Source organism: Xenopus tropicalis, chromosome 5, assembly GCF_000004195.4.
Source record: "Xenopus tropicalis strain Nigerian chromosome 5, UCB_Xtro_10.0, whole genome shotgun sequence".
Lineage (NCBI taxonomy): Eukaryota > Metazoa > Chordata > Amphibia > Anura > Pipidae > Xenopus > Xenopus tropicalis.
The window spans coordinates 73410375-73427341 of NC_030681.2; the positions used below are offsets into that span (position 1 = coordinate 73410375).

At 37.3% G+C, this 16967-nt stretch overlaps 1 long non-coding RNA gene across 1 annotated transcript; it reads left to right on the forward strand.

Annotated features, from left to right (window-relative positions):
* The first annotated feature begins 11778 nt into the window (after positions 1–11778).
* Positions 11779–14977, forward strand: LOC116411121. The gene is made up of 2 exons (XR_004222876.1): positions 11779–11892; positions 14612–14977. It is a non-coding gene; the product is annotated as an uncharacterized LOC116411121 (long non-coding RNA).
* The last annotated feature ends 1990 nt before the right edge of the window (positions 14978–16967 follow it).

Here is a 16967-nt window from a genome sequence, read left to right on the forward strand (position 1 = left end):
GCCACAAATCCAGGCCTGCATTTAGTACACTAGGATGAATACCATCTGGTCCTGGACCTTTGTTTATCTTTACAAATTCAAGTCTCTTTTTGAATTTCCTCCTGAGTGACCCATGCATCAGTAGTTATATTACTAGAATTGGGTCTATTAAAAAGGAAACCTTCATAAGCTGGCTCTTCAGTTGTGTAGATTCCTTTTAATCCTTGCAGCAATACCCAGGCCCAGGCCTAGAGCGGCACAAATTTATGGGCGTCCCAAGCCGCATGGAAATTTTGCTCACATACGGAGCAATGGGGACCCATACCTATATTTATGTTAATCCTAAAGTCCATAAAAATATGTTTTACATTAGTTTGCCCTATATATACCCTGTACAGCTGGTAGTTTGTTTGTTTGTTTTTTACCATAAAATGATAATGTTCAACAATACATTATTGTAGCTGTACATTTATACTATTTCTGTACAGGGGCCCTCTGCTGACTGTGTTCACCTTTCACCCTAATTACAGTTTATAAAAGTTAATGAATTCCACTAATCTCCCATGGAAAATATATTGTATTAACCGATTAGATTCCAAACTTTAATGAAACATAAAAGAGCATGTATAGTATATTTCATTTAGGTTTTATCAAGGCATACATCTCTGGTCTTGGAGTATTCAGCTCTTTGCAGCTACATTTTCAGATTATGTGCTGTGTTCTGTCCAGGGATTCCACCTTTTCAGATACTGGTCTGGCTATTTACATTTAATCCCTATCAATAGTATAATAAATGTACTGTATGGGTGTTCATTACATAATTATGGACCCTGAAAGCAAACAGTGAACCAGTGTCCTGACTCTGGTCAGTGGTGATCAAGGGAGTGGAGTCAAGGAAATTGCTGTGAGTTTAATATTTTATTGCAGAAAATGTGATTAACAAATCTGACTTGGATGGACCTAAATTGGACAGTATTTTTTTACATAATAATTTCTCATTACGGATGTACATTGAACCAAATAAATCTGGCCCATTTTGTAAGCTGCATTTTTTAAATGTATGTACTACAGCTTTTCCTTTCCATTCTTATTATACATGTCCCTATTCTGAATGACCTTTTCTCATGGATCATGTTTTCCTCTGAGAAACTATCATTCTCAGCAGCACAGAACAATATACAGGCAGATTTACTGGCTTCTGATGAAACCGATCCATTCCAGTCTGATGTGATGTGATTGGGACCTTAGACTGTAGGCTCCACTGGGAATGGACCAATACTTTTATACGTTATTCTACGTGATGCATGCAAACCTTGTTTTTATTGAGCAAAAAAAAAGAGTTGTGCTCACAACTAAATTTTAAACCATTAGGCAGGGATGCAACAAGGCTGTGACCACAAAATTCATATTGACAGCAACAAGAGATCCTCTGCATTTTCATTATCAATATATATAGGCCATTAACTCCTATATGTAATAAAAGGCACTAAGTTTGCCCAGGAGCAGTAACCCACAACAACCAATAAGATGTTTGCTTTTAAACAGTTGACTAGTAAATGCTTCCTGCTGATTGGTTGCTATGGGTTTCTGCTCCTGGGCAAACTTAGTGTCTTTTATTACATAAACCCAAATGTGCACTAAGCTACTAGAAAGAGCCTTTCCCAATAAGAGATACTGACACCAGAAAATGAACCTTTTTTACATCTCTCATAACATATCTTTGTATGGTATTTATAATTTTGCCATAAAAGAATTTCTTCTTCTTCTCCCATTTTTTTATTACCTTATATTACCTGTTCCCTTATGTTCCTCTATGAGGGAGCTGCCATATTTGGGCTGCAGTAGTCCATTAGCATTAGAAGCTATAAGTGACAGGTTCAGAAAGGACAGTCAGATTAGCAAAACATTTAGGTTTAGGAACTTTAAGTAAAAATGACTTAAAAAAGACTTATCAGCGAAAAACGATTAACATGACTTATAGGTCTCTTTTAGGGGCATATTTATTATAGTTTGTGAGTCAACATCAGTCCAGTAATGTATAGTATGCATTTACATCTCTTTACTGTGCATTGAAAAAGTAATTTGATATAAATTTGATGTAAACTTGCTTGCTTTCAAGGAGGTTCAAATGGTTGCCCTTTTTATTGTCCAGCACTGGGATCACCTGAGTGTAGGTGGGAAATTGTTTTTCTTTCTCTCTTTTTATAAATTATGGCTGTTTCCACCAAACCTTTATTTCAGTAATGTTTTTACCGAATTGCAGGACACTAACAGCAACTGAGAGTTTGGAAGTCATTGGACAGATTCATAATATCTGGGGAAAAGGCCATACATTGTTACAGGGGGCAAGAAAGGCTAAGTATCATTACAAGATGGAAATATATTGTGTGACATTCACTTATAAGACATGCAGAGAAGCACTAGCAAATTTGACAGTGTCACGCTGGAAATTGCAGGGGACTTTTCTTTCATTGCGTAAGTAAGCAAGTGACCTCGCATCTAAGTAATCAGAGTGGGATGAAGGGAGCAGGAATTGTTGCCAGCTTCTGTACAATAACTGGTATCACCTGGTGGAGATCATAAAAGACGGGTTCATTAATTTTAGCTGTCACTGCTCTGCAGGCTGTTGCTCTCGCTGTCTCTGAGCAGTACACTGGATACTGGAAGATGTGCCAACTTTCCCATTACACAAGATCAAAGCAAAGCCAGCCCTGCAACTGCTGCTGGAAAGAAACAGTAATTCTCCTTCAGTGTCAGGACAGGGCACAAGTGAAGCACCATCTGTGGTAAAATAATGCTTTTTGGAACATCTTATGGTTATTGATTTGGGTATCCTTGAAATCACTTCAGTGAGATCACAGAGAGTTTATTATAGCAGCATTTGCGTTTAAAGAGAAGTACTTGGCAGCGAAGCTTATCTGCATGGCAGAGGCAAAGTAAAAAAAAAAAAGGAGGTTAAAAATAAATGGAGTTTCCTGTGTGATTATACGATCCGTAGAGAGCAATGTGCTTGTCCCTGGCTTGGTACTTACACGCTTTCTCAGCATTGTATTATTGATTCTTATATTTCATATTGGGAAATGCTTACAATTATCTGCACATCAGTAGCACTAAAGACATGAAAATGTATTGTTAGCAATTACTGCAAATGCTGTTTTTAATAAACTGGTAAAATGCTCTCAATAGAATAACACGTTGTTAATGAAAACATTGCAAGCAGAAACTACAATAAGCGCAGGGCAAATAGCAGGCTTTGGAGTAAAGTACAGGAACCCACAATCATTTCTTATTTAAACTACCAATATAAAAATGTTAATAAAAGTGCTTCATTATACTCTGATATATACAAGTTTATTGCCTCTCCATTACACTCTACTTTACATGCCCTTTAGTACTGTATAAATGGACAGTGATCATTAGCATTATATAATATAATACGCTAAAGTAATTTGCATTTATTTTACACCCTGTAAAATTCCAATACACTGAACTGCAGGGCCACCATTAGAAGGAGTACTCCAGCCAGGGGCCCGACGAAATCTGGAAGTGTAATATGGGGCTGTGGAGGGGGAGGGGCTAGTAGGTAGTGGGAAGGGTTTGGAGAGATCATGGAGGTGATGTACCGTGTTAGCCAGTCAAAAAATGTTTACAGGGTAACCCTTTTGAAATAAAAAATAACAAAAGTGGTATAAAGGTGATACCTTTATTGGCTAACTAAGATAACCATAGCAAGCTTTCAGAACATTTTAGTTCCTTTTTCAAGCTGATTTGAGGTTGTGGTTAGGCAGATCAGGGACAACTTTTTTAATTGGGGGCCCCATTCTACTTGCTGGCAGGGCCACCCACCCAGGGGTCCCAGGCAACCAATTGGCCAGGTGGCCCCACTAAGTATTGTTGGGCACCATGATTACTCCTGCTGCACTGTAAATATCTGTACTTTTTATAAACCTGTAATATATTGAAAAAAATGCATGACGGCAGTAATATACCCCTACCTGCCTTATATTAATTAGGGACCTTTGCTGGGGAGAGGTGCTGGTAACAAACTAGACCCACAATATATAATAAGTCTATGAGATATATAAATAAAATAAATCATGCACTAACTAAATGTGTTTGCTACCTGCATTTACATTACATTACATTTCACTTCAGTCAAAGACATCCCTTACATAAGTATTTTGACAGAAAGAAGATAAAGGTGGTGTTTTCTCAACATGTAAATCTAGATCTTAATTAAGCATTTTAAAAAAGTTATTTTCAGAGCAACACATTAATCAGCAATATTATTGTGCAGTGTTATTTGATTTAGTGATGAGCATGGGCTCTGACTGTGAATCAACAACAAGCGATCAGGCAATCTCAGTTTTAGTCTCCAGTTTGTTATACAAAGATTCTCATGTGAAAATTAAATTTCTGTCTGAAGGGCATTTTAAAATGAGAACTTATCCATGTGTAGAGAATGACATTGTTAAGCTCCAAGAGAAACAAGCACAATGTTATTATTGTTTTAATCAAACAAATTTTATACATAAAGAAGGGACCCTTTCTCGGCTGGTGATTATGGATACCTACATGTGAGCAGGGATGTCATTAATATGAAATTTGAATAAAGTGTTATAGACATCTGCAGCCAGAGGTTCTGTTTGGACAAAAAACATTGGTGGATAAGATATGAAAGCTTAATATTTTTTATGATAAGTACTTTTATAAAACTGCATCACAATAATACCAGAAAGCTGCAGTTTAATGATGTATTGAATAGAGAAGTGACTTCATATTACAATAAAATCCCTTTACTTTTCCTACCTCCTTAGACTGCAGAATGGTAAAACAATTGACAATATTTTTCATAATAATCTATTTTTCATAATAATAGTCTTATTTTCTATTAGGGCTACAGCGCGCTGGACATTTACATTGTAAGTATCTGTAATGGCAGTCAAACTGCCCACAAACCACCATGGATCCTTTCCCACTGCCAAGGAATGGTAAGTACCACACTACACAGGTAATTATCACACTAAGGATTTAAATGTCCTGTTCGTCATCAGGTCTGGATTATTTGCACCAGTTATTCCAGACCATACGACCACTGATGTGCTAAACCACAGTCCCATCTTTAAATGAATTAGTACATGTGTGGGACCAGCTTGATGCCCCCCTAAAACACCATTAGCCAATACCTTGGCCTATGTGCCACCCCCTCATACAGAAAAACAAATTGGGGGGTATATTGGGACATAAGTATTAATTTACACTTTTAAATTACTTTGACAAAAATTCATGTTATATATTGTTTTGTTATTCAAACCCCCTTATTCTTGTTTGTAAGCTAATAAGATAAGAAGAGGTCAATAGTAATTGTAAATGCATTTGCTACCTGTGGGTAAAGTAATATTGATGTATAGGCATATAAGACAGACAATATTATATTGTTTTGTAGCTAACATACGGTATATTTATGTATATAGGTATAACTTTACACTTAGCTGTAAGTAACCATACATCTTGAAGTATTGAATATTGAATATTTAAATACATCATTTTTGACAGCAAAACCTTTCAGTAAGTTACTATATATCACTTTCCTGCCATATATACTTGTTTCTATTACCATGGCTAGTTTTCACTTCAGTATAGGTATTTTTTAAACAATGATACACTGCAAACTACTAAGCCACAAATAAAAGCTATGTTATTCCTTTGCTTCTGTTTTTAGGGTGCAAAGGTGTTTGTATGGCTTGTTTAAACAATCATTTTGTTTTATGTTACATTACAGGTTCATATTTCATATATTTATATATAAAAAAATCCAGTATAACAAATATTAACAAACCTTTAAAACCAATAGTAGTTGATCCTGTTTACTGTTATACTGAGATTACATCTAGACTCTCTGCCATGAAGTAATATGGGACCCCTTTTGTTTTCCAAAAAGGAAAATACAATACAGGTATGGGACCGGTTATCCAGAATTTTAGAACCTGGGGTTTTCCAGATAAGGAGCCTTTCTGTAATTTAGATCTCCATAAAAGGATTTTTAAGGATCTTAGTTGGAATCAAGTACAAGGTACTAATCTATTATTACAGTGAAAAAAATGTGAACTACAGTATTTGATTAAAATCGAGTGAAGTCTGTGGAAGATGAACTTTCCCTAATGCAGAGTGTAGCACGGTGGATTTTATTTTGATTTTATAATGATTTACAATATATATCTGCTTTGACATATGAATCAATCTTAGGTTTGAGTCAAGTAAAAGCAGCAGATTTTGGGACAGCTATTGTCCAGTGTTCAAGGTACAATGTCTTTGTTCTATGTATATTGCTGGGTAAACAGTAAACACAGGTATTGTTACCCAGCAAATATCCTTGGAATAGACAAACAGACAGTATATAGACAATACACTTTATGTACAACTTATTTGAGAAACAAATAAGGCTTTCTACAAAGTTAGTAAATTGTCTAGTTAGGTTTTGTTCATGACAAAAGTTTGTACACCATATTGTACAATAAGTCAGCACTTGGTGTTGGGGGTTTTGCTAAGAACTCTAGTATAAAAGGGAGCCCCCACCATGGGTCAGTAGCTTCGCCTAGGACTCCTGAACGAGTGCCGGGACATTTGGATCATCGATTGGTTATCGGGAACCTGAAGGTCTTGCACCAAAGGTTGTGGGGCTCCCCGATTGTGCTGAATTGATACAGAACTGGCTATACTTGTAACTAATCATACTAAGATAAGTAAATCTATTTGATTCTATTATTACTTGTGTGTGTGTGTAAGTTATTGCTCACTAACAGTTTATCAGAAGGCTTAATCATTGATCCTGCATATTTATTAATATTTGTCATTAATGTCAATTAATACAAATTATTAATATTAATAAAGGTTCCCCCTTTATTACACAGAGCTTTCTGGATAACGGGTTTCCAGATAACGGATCCCATGCCTGTACTAGGAAAAGGAGTCTTCTACAAAAGTATATGCCAAAATGTCAATAACTTTTTCCATAACAGCATTACATTACACAATTTTACACACAGTTTTTAATCAAAAGGTTTCTGACAACAATATCTCTATACAGGTAAGGGACCTGTTATCCAAAATGCTGGGACTGGGGCTTTCCGGATAAGGGGTCTTTACATAATTTGGATCTCCATACAAAAAAATCATTTAAACATTAATAAACAACATAGTTTTTCCTCCAATAAGGATTAAGTATCTTAACTGGGATCAAGTACAAGGTACTGTTTTATTATTACACAGAAAAAGAATCATTTTTAAAAAATTAGTTTTTTTACAATGGAGTCCATAGAGACAGCCTTCCATAATTCGGAGCTTTCTGTATAATGGACTTCGTATAATGGATCCCATACCTGTACTTCATTTTCTTTGTCCACTTCCCATCTCTTAAATTTGTGGCCTGGCACTTGGCTCTTGTTCTTCCTGCTAGAAGGGGTAGGAGTTGTTTCTGTCCTAGCATATTAATAATACAATGTCCTTGCAAACAATCTTGCCATAATAATAAGGAAGGGAGGAAATGACAAGATGCAAAAAGCAGAATGTTAGAAAAATTCCACGTACAATTACGCTTTGGGAGATATGTGAAAATATTAGCAGCAACTGCTGTCAGGGAAAGCATGCCAAGTTATCCATCCCTTGTATGCCTGCAAAAGTCGTCCTTAAAATTATTTTATGAAGGCATTAATATCAGTGTGCTTCATAATTGCCTTAATTAGTATCTCTAACTACAGTCACTGAAACAAAGATAATGAGAGGCAGTGGAAAACTGCAGATCATTAAAGAAAGGAGAATATTAGAACAATGATCAATGATTGTAGAACTGATTTCACTTTTTTCATTTTCCTGCATATTTTAGTAATCTCTCTAATAACAAGTTTTCTGCTTGAATTCTTACCTAAAAATGTTATCTTTGACTGAAATTAAGCACACTCCAATCTTGAATATCAATGATTTGGGGTCTTATATCTGACCCACAGAGCCAGGGCACATGCATGTTTACTCATGTTTCTAGTCACAGCAATCATGCCTCAGATGCACCAGGAAGCCAGTTGGCCACTCTACAATCACATGTCACCTCTATACATACAGTAGATCCTTAGCTGACTGCAATGACAGCTGTTAAACCTCTATGCATTCACATTAAAAATACTCAACTGACCAACTTTTTGTTTTGGCTATAGCCATACTTTTTGTTATACTCTCAACTTTGACGCCGCCTAGAGAGAATACAGCATTATAGTTTGACCTCTCTGTTATCTTACACCTCTGTCACTGAATATTCAAAGCCCAGACCCCATACCGTTTTAATTTAGCTCTTATCAAAAGTGTTTTTATTAATCACGTCATCTAGTCTTGGTGACCCCCCCCCCCATCCAGAGGGGCATTTCTTCACCGGATACACACCCTTATTGAGTTGTGCACCAGTGCACCCCTGGTAGTTGTGCCACTGTCTGGATCACACAGGCTGGGTGTTGCATTTGGCTCTTATTATCCTGGCACATAGATTTTGTCATGTTAAAGGAAATAATCTGATTTGGTATGGAAATTACATTGCCATGTTTCGCCTCTTTGGGGAGTAATCTATACATTGTTTGTAGAAAAATGTAATTTCATTCTTTCTCATGTATTACTTAAATCCATTGAACTGTTACATGGGGGATATGCATTTGATCATTGTAGGACATTATTTGGAATGGTGGCACTAGATGATCTGAAAATCTAATCTAATGCAGGGATTGCCTTTGGAGGCCATAAATACATTGCTGATATGAATAACAAGTTGAAGGCTCAATTGAACAGATTCATCTTTGAGACATAAGATTAAGTAAAGCAGTGATTGATACTCTGAGGATAGAAAGTACAGAGATATGGAATTAAATCTACCTGTCAACTGACCGGGCAACTTTCTTTAGTAATTACCCGACCTGGATTTCATTTTTTCCAGGTCAGGGAAAACATATCCTATTTATAGTAGTTTGTAGTGCAATTTAGGTTATATTTTGTGTTATTTTTTTCACAAAAAGCTTCATCTTGAACCTGAATACAAATAAGCATCCATGCTATCAACTTCAACCAATCAACTATTTTCTGTAGATAAAAGTGTCCTTAATGTTCAAATTATCATTACATAAATTGTAGAATACTTACCTGTTTAATGTCTTTAAGGAAATAAGAATACTAATATAGAAGACCAGACATACAGGGGTTCATTACACAGTGAACATATTTGCCCTGTACATGTTTATATTTATAAAGCTGGACAAGGTTGGTGTATTTAACATATAAACTTATCTTTAAGGGCTTATATGTTACCCATTGTAAAAGTCCTTTTCAAATTAAACCAACTGTCAATCATATTTTGCCTGCCCCACCTCTATGCCTTAGGCCTTGGGCATAGATGTGGGGCAGACAAATGTGGCAGATGTGGCTGCAGAATATTGGTCGTCTCTTCGATCAGCCAGGTTAAAAATTTTGATCGGTCACCATTGAAGGCACACAAGCAAAATATACATTTAGGGCTGAATCAGCAGGTGGAGGTAGAATTTCTATTGTTTCTACCTCCATATCTGACGATTCAGCCCTGAAAGTCAGCCCTGAAAGTCCATTCAGCACTCAGCTCCTCCCTCCTTACCATCTAATAGTATAGCCAGTGGATGGGCATGTGCTTTAGGTCCCCCATTCTGACACATACACAAGATTTTGGGGTGATACAAAGCTTGCCTTAATAACAGTGTAATTCCAAGACTGAAGGAGACAAGATTTATATTATTTATATAGTGTAAGTAAAGTTTATTTTGCTTGACAAACAAAATAAAAAATGAGTTTTGAATTATTGATTACAGTGACAGGTCACCTTTAAATACTGCATTATCACAAATTGCAAATATTTATTCACACATTCCAAGTTATGTCTGAGTTCAACCACTCGGAATGTGCACATAAATATGTGCAATTTAATATAATGCCATATTTAAAAAGTGGAAACAATATTTGCTAACAGAATTTAAAGATTTTGATCCTGCTTTGTTTTTTAGGACAGTAGTTCTGATACTGAGTGTATATTTAAAATCCTTGCCATAAATCAAGACAGGGCTGCTGTTTTTTGCCAAAGGGGAAAAAGAAATAGTCATGGATGCCATCGTGCAAGCATAGAAAGTGATACTTACTGTTCCAAAGTGATACTTACTGTTCCCCAATAATAACTTTGTAACACAATATTTTACACATTGTTTGTAGGCAAAGTAAATATTTTTTATTTTAATAATTGTTTCCCCTGTAACCTTTGTGTACAGTTCTACAAACAGGGCCCTTTAGTTTCAGTGGCTTTAAGGTCCTGATTCTAAATCCATCTTCCAGTGTTTGAAAAATCATTTTTTAAAAATGGTAATTTATACATTTATGAGATGCAGAATTACTGCCATAAATCATTTCGATCGTTTGTTTCATCAGACAGGAAGCATTCCTTGTTTCACACCAAGCTATGTGCCACTGTCCAAAGAAAGAGAAGATCTGGGGAACTGAATGACGAGCAGGATAATGAGACTTAGAGCCCTGAGCAAAGATCTTAGCCTCAAAGTATAATTTATTGCATTTTCCTGGAAAACTAGGCAACAACACACAATGTGCACATTCAGAAAAGACAATGAGGTAAAATAGTCACGATAAGCTATAAATGTACTTTCTGTACCCTGTCCTCTATGTTTGTATACAACAATGGATATTTGGGTGTTGTGTTCTTTTCTGCAAACAAATGATAAAAAACATTAAAGATATGAAACCTTTATGTACCATACAATGTAGAAGCTAAGAATGCTCCAGAGTGTCAGCCGCCATAGACCCTTTCTGGGTTTCACTTATATCTATACCACGTCCTGTGTTGTTTGGCAACATATGGCACATAAAACTCTAAACAGCCAGTACACAGTGGGTTAAACTAACTGTACATTTGTTTTTCTATCAAGGAGAAAGGAAAATGTGAAATGAAATATTTAAAGACATATGCTTGGAACTTGGGGTTTTACGGATAAGGGATCTTTCTGTAATTTGGATCAAAATTCCAAAAAAGCAGAGAGTTTAGGCAGATAACGTTTCGACACAAATTCTTTGTCAAGTGGAATACTCTTGTACAGGGTAGTATATATCGCTGTATTTTTAATGCATCTTTTATGTAATATCTTTTTATTACCTTGATGGAAATGGTAATTTCTACATTACTGCCTTGATTTTTATTATTTAAGGTGTACAAGATCACTGTTCTATATTTTAAATATATACCTGTATGGTAGATAATAGAATGGAGATCATGGCCTGTGACAAATGATGGGTTACTGGGACTAATGCAATTAAGGTTTGAGCCATGGCCCAGGCACCTCCTGACCATACACTGTTATGCCCCTTGTTATTTCCTTGCTGAGGTATGAAAATGAGTGACTTCCCAAATAAGCCACAAGGGTTGACAGGTCTGACATTATTCTTGAAAAAAATACAACCAGTAAATACAGAACTGGTATTTAAAGGACAAGGAAAGGTTAATATAAATTAAAAGTAAGTGTAAAGGCATTCTTTTAAAGTACTTACTTGCTGCTTACTTCCCAGATCCCTGCTTGCTTCTCTGAGATATGGTGCTGGCAGCCTACAGCAGTGTGAAGACTACAGTGACATCACTGAAATCTCTCTCCCCTTCCTGTAGCCTTCAGTAGCAATGCACGTGTGTAACTTGATCCTGTCTCCTGTTCTGAGCTACACATGCCCACCAGCCAATCAGAAGCAGATCTGCCAGAGGGGAGGGAATGAAACACATGTGTAGTATGAAGCAAGGAGGGAAAGAAAGGGAGAATACCTTTTTAAGATGGCTGCCTGCTCAAGAAAACATATAGAAAATGTGAAGTAAGTGTGACTGAGTAAATATTTGATTAGGTGAGCCATGCATGCAGTGATAAAAAACAGCACATCTCTTATAACATGACTCATTAGAGGAGCCCACCATATATGTAGTGAAGAAACATATTGTTTCTTTAATGTGCTTTGTGTAGGCTTGTAATTAATATTTGAGTCTAGAATAAATAATTAACGAAAAGGCAGAAAAAAACTAATTGGACAGTTTTGTCTGCCCACATAGAGCTACTAGATTATTCTCTTAGATCTCACAATAAGAAGCAGTGCTGCCCAGACTTGAGGGCACATTCACTTACCTTGAGGCAGTGCAAAGTGAAATTTCCAGGGCAATCGCTATGTTTTTTTCCCACAACACTCTGTTTTTCCCAGAATTCTAGCATCATTGTGGACATAAACAGGCAATTCTCTTGATGCTATTGCACTATGCCTGCCAGTTTGCCAAAATGGAAACAACTGCGCATGCATTTCATCACAAATGGGGAGCATCAAATATTTTCTGCCTTGTGTAATTTCTAGTGTTCCTTGTAAAAGCAAAAATGTGTGCCTGATTCTTAGGGTGCAAGAGTGGTGCACCTGGTGTGCTAACACCTGGTCAGGAGGTGGTGGTAGCTCCAGGGTTCCAATGTGTCAACAGATGCAAGAGGACCCAATTCAAGGCAGAAGGCAAGAAGGACTGAGTGGTGCCGAGTGCAAATATATGGAAGTGCAAGGAGCGCATTTTAAAACAAGTGGTTTTATGCGCAACTGGGGAAATGTGCAAGTTGCAGACGTAAATGAGACCCTTAAAGGGTCAGATTCATCAAAGTACGAGTTTGAATCCCAAAATGGGTAAAATTGGGATTAGATATGATAATTTCTGATGATTGGAAATGTCACAAAAATTCTTACGAAAAAATCGTAAAAAATTCTTACGAAAATAGTCACGAAAGTCAGAAAGGTTTTCCCACCGTTTGGATACAAAAAGTTTGTAACTTTCGGATCGCCATTACGATATGTAATGGCGATCCGAAAGTCACAAACTTTTTGTATCCAAACGGTGGGAAAACCTTTCTGACTTTGATCCTTCTGTGCATGTTTTTGTAAGCCTCCCAAGGAATCAATGGCACTGTGCAGCTCCAACCTGCCCAAGGAAAGTCTCCCATAGGGCTCAATGGCACTCTGCAGCTCCAACCCGGCCCAAGGAAAGTCTCCCATAGGGCTCAATGGCACTCTGCAGCTCCAACCTGGCCCAAGGAAAGTCTCCCATAGTGCTCAATGGCACTCTGCAGCTCTAACCTGGCCCAAGGAAAGTCTCCCATAGGGCTCAATGGCACTCTGCAGCTCCAACCTGGCCCAAGGAAAGCCTCCCATAGGGCTCAATGGCACTCTGCAGCTCCAACCCGGCCCAAGGAAAGTCTCCCATAGGGCTCAATGGCACTCTGCATCTCCAACCCGGCCCAAGGAAAGTCTCCCATAGGGCTCAATGGCACTCTGCAGCTCCAACCTGGCCCAAGGAAAGTTAACGAAGATAACGTAGCTTTAATGAATCCGAAACTTTCGTACTTGTTGCGACAAATACGAATTTGTTGCACAAATTGTTGCTCTAATTGTCACTAAGTACAAAACAGTAGAGCAAATTAAAAAAGTCGCAAAAAATACGCACCGTACGAAAACAAAGAAAAAATACACATTTTTTGTATTCGGAAACAATCATACTTTGATAAATTTGCCCCTTGGTGTTACAAAGTGAATAGTTAAATGAAGGTAGAATTAGAGAGGAAAGAAGATTTCTCAACATGATAGGTGAGTCAAGTGGGATGTTTAGTACACAAATATACAGGGATTCTGCAGCTATGAATTGAGAATGTTATGAGGGGCAGCAAAAAGTCACTCATTGTAACTTTAAGAGCTGAAATTCTGTTTTTTAAATTGGAATTTTGGCTCTTCTAACGCTCTTTGCATTAGCGATGTGGCTCACCATGACCTGCTCCAATGCTTAAAAAGTAAGCATGACAGTGTCCCATTGGCTACACAGCCTCATGGTGGCAGAAGGTGCCAAATCTTCCCTGCCAAGATATAACGTCAGTACTCAATTTAATCCATCAATCTACAGTATATGTATAGTTTTTATATAATCAAATATAAACAGGGTCATAGTCCCTGTGTCCCCGCCCCTGACTTGTAATTCCCTTTTACTCCCATTGCACATCTTGTCCTTTCAAATCCTATGTATTCATTTTCCTGCAGATTCCAAGCTTTGGTTTTAAATTTTAATAATAATATTATCATTATGATTTGCTGTGAATACAATGTCACTTGGTTTATGGAGTCAAACAGCATTTTTTAAATGTAAATCCAGATTAAATAGAACAGATTACCCCCTAAAAAAAACAGAATTCTGCTACACACTTCTCTATGTTATTTTTATAACAATCTGATAAATATGCATTTGTAAATGAGGGATTAAACAAGGGAACCATTTTTTCCCATATAACATTACAGCACAGTTAAATAAATGAATTACAGCAAAACGCCAAATGTTGTACATGATGTTTTCAGATGCTACTTGTTCTCAGATGTCAGCATATTGAGCAGATTAATGGAGCTAGTCATGCTGGGACCTCAAAAGCAGTTCAGGTTAATATGTCATATTGACTCCTTGCTGTTAATAAATAGTTTGTGCTCAGTGCTTGCTGTTCATTATTTTCTTTATTCCCATCTGTATCTGCAGACGTCCTGGCTACTGTTTTCTGTCTACATGCATGACAGATCCTGGAAAATTACTACACATTCAGCTAAGTGAAGATGCAGTCATAATAACGTCCAGTTTCCTGCCAATGTGATTAAGCTGGCACTGTACGTGATGCTAGAGCTGGATTTTATGGCCTTAAATACCACAGATTACCTCTAATCTGCTGTCTTGTAGCCACAGCACAACTTTGCTATGCAGGTCGTTGAGATGACCTAATTTCATATTTGATTTGCAATAACACTAAAAACATTGCTTTTCAGCATATTCCAGGTGTTTTTCTTTTTTGATCTGAACTTAAATCTTGCCTAAACAAAATAAAAATGCTACTTTCTTTTTTCTTATGCATCTCTGAATCCACCATCGTAAAATTCTTTGTGACCGTATCATTTGCTGCCCTGGGGCTATAAAAACATAGAAATACACAGCAGCTTTTCATAAGGGCACGCTGCAAAACAATTTAGCTATTTGAAATGACTATGAAATGGTTTAGAAAATAAAAAGGACTTGCAGTTAAAATTGGTTGAAAAAAAATAACACCGTACTGAGGAGCTGCACCCAGAAATATAGCTGTGAAATACACGGATGCTGGCTATAGAAAGACATATGGGCTGGTTTTTTTGTTTTGTTGGGTTTTTTTGTCGGTGATGCCAGATGTCCCCTTCACTGTATTTACTTTCCATTTTATCTGCTCAGTAATTCTTTCCCACTTTCCAGCAGGCCTTATCAAACTTCCTAATCTGGTTGCACTAAAACGTTCTAAAGTTTATTATTTGCTTGTGACATTTCTGCTCTGCTATTCCCGCGCAGGTTATTTGGATGTCCCCAGAATTCTAAGATTACCTGCGCCTGTAAAGTTGTTTGTCTCCAGGATAAGCACGCGCCAGCACTTTTCAGGAAAATACTATTTCAAATATTAACTTCTGCAAGGTTCTTTTAAGGACAAGTATTTGTCATGTTTTCCTATATAAACCCCACACGAACGTATTCTTTAGATGCTCTCCCAGTTGTTTTACAGTGTAGCTTAAATGCTCCTGGGGCGGCCACTGAATATCCTATAACCTTATATGCCCCAGAGACTCTTGGGATTTCATTCTAGTTACTGAGAATCATTCATTGTCACTTTTGTTTCTCATCTGTTAAGTGATCATTTCTGCAAGCAAGCAAGCCTCACCCAGTTTGTAAACATATATCCAAAATATATATATTTCAATCTAGCAACCAGTCATGCTATATTAAATTCAATAACATGCACAAACATTCAGTTGTAGAAAGGTAAGTGTGTTTAGGTTTACAAGCAAGGTCCCTCAAGGAGAAAGATTCCGTGTATTTTATTTTACCTAAAAACTTTTCTTCACAAAATGCAAGAAAATATCATTCTAAATATCTTTTCAATATATTTTAAATTACATTTTTATATATATTGAGGTAATCTTTTATGGAATTAAAAGTGAAATCAGTTTTTGTTTGCCCCTTTCTGTGCCCTTACTCCTAGTTTTTACTCTTGAAACAGTTTGCACAAGTCATTTTTCCTCCAGGTCTGTTAATCAGCTGCCTTTTGCTTCATTGTTTCAGGAGTCACAACCAGCACCTTTTAGTCCCTGCATTGTTCACACCTCAGGCTTAGACTGTAAGCCCCACATTGTTTACCTGTTCACACCTCAGACTGTAGGAGCACTGCCAGTTCTTGGAGTTGTTCTGCCCTATGCTGCCTGTGTGTGCCATACTCTGCCTGTCCTACCCTGCCTGTGTGTGCCATACTCTGCATTGCCCTACCCTGCCTGTGTGTGCCATACTCTGCCTGCCCTATGCTGCCTGTGGGAGGGAAACCTGGTGGGAATTTGTTCTGGGAGTTTGTTAGCATCTGGAAATTGTTATTATATGGTCCCTAAGGTGTGTAATTATGTGCTGGGGGTTGCTGTGCTATCCACAGGGGAGGAGGACCAATATGGATATAAGGGTAGGTCTTAATAACATAATAATTCTTTCATATATGAATGAAGGTTGATATACCTGTAGTGAGCACCAACTATTTTGGTTTTTGCTGAGCTACCACCATTAATGTGGGTATGGTCTTAAAAGCTCTTGTGATAACACGAGCGTGGTTTAAAGTGGGTGTGGCTTAAAAAGGGGAGTAGTCAAAACTGGATTCCATTATTGGCCCTCCACCATGTAGGCCAGAAAATTTCTGGCCCCCGGTACCACAGAAGTTGGACAACACTGTATTAGAACATATAAGGGTATAACAAACACACAATCCCCATGACCTTTAAGCCCAGTGTTTCAAATTAGGCACCAGGACAACCCCCCTGACATCCCAGGTGTACTATGTGATCAG